We start from the raw sequence: 3,932 nt of genomic DNA, 5'->3' as shown, positions 1-3,932 counted from the left end.
GAACAGCGCTGCTTCCGTCGCTCCGGTTTGGCAGTTTCACAGCAGGTCGTGGCAGTTTCATGCGGTACTGATTTGACAACTAGCCCAGGGGGAGGAAAACAAAGCACCTGGTACCAGAAGTAAGAGAGTGGAGTTACTGTAAAGGCTGTGTGAAAATCCAGCATTGTGTCAGTACTGGGAAACTGGAGCGACTGCAGCGCTTGACCCGCAATTAACGCATTCAGAATGAATCCAGCGCATTTCGACTCGATTCGTATTTGAAGGCATCAGTCACGAGTTCACAGCAAAGCCCAGTAACCGACAAAGACCTTTTACTGTGAACGAGGATCCGTCTCAGAGGCGCAGCAGGTGATAATAATTAAAGCTGCCTTGCCTGAATCTCAGAAGAAGATGGTTTCATTCTTTTCTACTCACGTTGGTAACTTTTTTATTCTGAAATTGAAAACTAAGCCTTAACTGCGTTTCCCATTTCTAATTTAACTGATGCTCACAGCACTGCGTTACATTTGTTCACTGTGGCCTAATTTCGAGGAACCAGTCTGTGACATGATTGGGATCCAGATTTCTTTTCCCTCTTTATTCGCAGTTTCTAGCACATTTATTTATTTATTTTTTCAAACCACTGTAGCACTTTTTTTTAAAGGAAGGAATACACGCTTACTGTACATATAACATCTAGGTCGCCTTATGTTAGGATTGAAGCTTTTGTTCAAGGTGGTTAAAATCAAAGCAAAGTTAGAGCATAAGCAACGACAGCAGGTTTTTTAAGTGAAGGTACTGTCTTATCCTTTAATATCTGGTACTTTTTGAGCTCTGGGCCTCATTCAGAATTTACATCTGGCAGATATTTTTCATATTCAATGAGGGCTGGCCCCCAGTGGGAGCAGTGGGAGTAATAGGCACACTGCACTCAGGTGTCAGGAGGCAGGATTGGCCTCCGCGGCACAGGGGAGACACATGAAGGGGATGCGTGTGTGTGTGTGTGTGTGTGTGTGTGTGTGTGCTTGTGAGCACATCTGCACCGGCTTGTGCAGATGTGTGTGTATTTCCATGCCTGTGTTTATATGTACACATAGGGGAAGGGCTGCCGTTCCGGTCTGCTTGCTGACAGACAGTCTCTCGGTTAATGAGCAGCTGTCGGACATCACTATTCATGAGCTTCGTCACTCACCTCCTCTCTCCGAGCACCGGCACCTGAAAGTCCCCCAAGCCTCTCATTAGCGCTGCAGCAGGGTAGCGTGGGCGTGCGCACACCGGCACGGCGTCGCTCCGACGCGACCGTACATCGCTCCTCGACACGGCCGCAGTCGAGCGCGTGGAGCTTCGGCGGCGCCTGCATCGTCGGTAGGATGTAAATTGGAGTGTTGTGGTTTAAAGGAGGTCAGTTCGGGCTTAGTCAGGCAGCAAAGCATTTAATCAGTACATCACTGCACTTTTCACCTAGCGATAAAACAAACACGCATATGAGTCCTGGCCATGAATGTCTGCTGGTCAGTCCTATGGGAAAACGCATAGAGAACGAGCGATTGCAGAGTATGTTGGAAAAAGGAAAATGAGCATTCAGAGTTTTCAGTGACTACAGTATGTTAACAGCAGCCAGTTCTCCCTCTGCAATATCGTTAAGAAAGACTGGGTCTAGTACAGAACCTGTGTTGCCAGATGCAGTTGTTTTTTAAAAGCCTGTGGTTGAGGAACATTGCTATTTGTCTGTCAAATGATCCAAACAGACGCTTCGTTTTGCATGATCAGCGGTGATGTTCATTGCACACTGGTGCCACCAGACTTTTAGCGTGGTTTAAAATAGACAGCGTAGATCACAAATATTTTTAGGGCGTAATCAGCCTTAGCGAGGCCGACACACACAGAGGAACGAGTGACAGCCAGAGTAATTCCCGATTGCAGATTCAGAATATTGCTTCTTGTCTCAGGTTGGTTCTGAATTATTGAAGAGCGTCGGCGTCGGGCCCAGTTGTACTCACTACTGTGAAACATACGAGCACATAATTCAAACGTTGCCAACTGTTCCAACAAGTGGAAAGAAGGAGAGGCTTTTATACCACAGAAGGCGTATTTCTCTCAGATGGGATTTTCAGTATCAATTCTCTCCTGGTCTGTCACACAGCCCATCTCGTTTCCACTGCGTTTGACCCCTGCATTGAAGGATTCATGAAATGCCGCCGTGTCTGATTTTTCTGCGCGATAGAATAAGAATCGCGTCAGCGGAACTGACAGGAACTGATGCCGGACAGGGTGCATTGATCACAGTGGCGGTGGCGCAGGGAGACGTGGAGCGAGGAGCAGGGTTCCTCTGCACGCGGGGCCGCAGACGTACAGCAGCCACACTCATCGAGCTGAATGGAGATGATTAGTTTCCCCGGCTTTTAAAGAGACGTCTGAGCCTCTCACAGCTGAGTCACCCCCTGTCTCTCTGGCCCTCTTTCCCCTCTGCCTTGTATGATTTATGAGAAATAAAAATCATCTCTATTGAGCGACAGGCTTCTGCTCCCTCAAATTCACTAACAAGTCAGATGCACATACAGTTTTATTAACAGCCATGCAGTGTGGATTCATATTTTTAATTCAGCCTACCTTGTCAGTCTCCTCATTCCGCTATTTATTGCTCCAAATATAAGACAGCGCTGTTTGCTTTGGGTGACAGGAGGAGGTTGCGAACGATCCAGCCCTCCTTCGAGTGAGCGCTGAGTTAAGTGGGGATTTCTAGGTTCTGGGAGCAGTTGGAGCTACAGTATGTGGATGCTGAGGAGCGAAGCAGGCGGCAAATTAAGAGTCTTTCCTGTGTGTGTGTGTGTGTGTGTGTGTGTGTGTGTGTGTGTGTGTGTGTGTGTGTGTGAGACAGCAGGGGTGTCTGTCTTCCAGATAATCATCTGACACACTGAGACTCTCATGGTTCTTGGGCTTTTAACCCGTCACCAGGCTCTTTGTCCACTTCCTCAGGGTTTTCTGTGTCTTCCCTCAACCACTGAAGCCGTTTCTTTAAAACTGCTAATGTTGGCTTTGTTGATAAGCGTCGTTGATGGAAAAGGCACGGTCTATGGTCCGCCCAACCGGAGATAATGGAGCCGTGGGTGTGACCTGGCAGGAGAAGCGCTTGCATCCACACTAATAACGCTCCCGCTGCTCAGCCACGGAGAAGCAGGATTTCACATCCCCACAAACAAGCACGCATGCAAAGTTATGAATCAAAGCAACGTTTGACTCAAGCTAGAGATGATCTGCGTTATTCCCCAACACTTCTACAGTCAAGATGCTGAGCTGAGAGCACTATGTGCGCGCATGTACACATCAGCGGCGTGGAAAATAATGTTTGTCGTTATCTGCTGTGACACGACATCCGGATTTGGGTGGACGCGTGGAAAGCGATGGGACGTCCCTGCTCATCCGGAAATGTACATACTCCCGCTGAGTGGCTCCCATTAATCTCAGCGCCTGTTTAATTTGCTCATTTGCACTGTGACTTTGCGACACGTTCAGCTTTGTTAGAGTCAGTGTCAGGAGAGGAGTTTAGGGACTGGGAAAACTAGAGGCAGTGGGACAGTATGAACTGGAAAGATAAAGATGTGAGATGAGAGGACCAGAAACAGACAGGACGGCAGAAATGGAATGAATGTAATCTTGTTTCAAGTAAGGAAGTCATTGCTTTTGAGGACTAAAAGTACAGTAGCTCGTCAGTGCCATCTGCTCCAAACCTTCACAGAATAGCAGCGAACGCTAAGGCTGATTTGAAGCTTGGTCCAAGACTACACCTACATTTTCTAAACTGAACTTCTACTGGCATCAAATTTAAAAGTTTTAAGCATCTGTTCCGTTCTTTACTTTTCTTTATTTCCATGTCAGCATTTTAAACATTATCTACTGTAACATGGCTCAGTCAAAGGAGAAAAAGGACTCATTAATAACACAATATCATACAT

The sequence above is a fragment of the Betta splendens genome, chromosome 8, assembly GCF_900634795.4.
Source record: "Betta splendens chromosome 8, fBetSpl5.4, whole genome shotgun sequence".
In the NCBI taxonomy this organism is placed as follows: Eukaryota; Metazoa; Chordata; class Actinopteri; order Anabantiformes; family Osphronemidae; genus Betta; species Betta splendens.
This window is presented reverse-complemented; position numbering follows the sequence as displayed.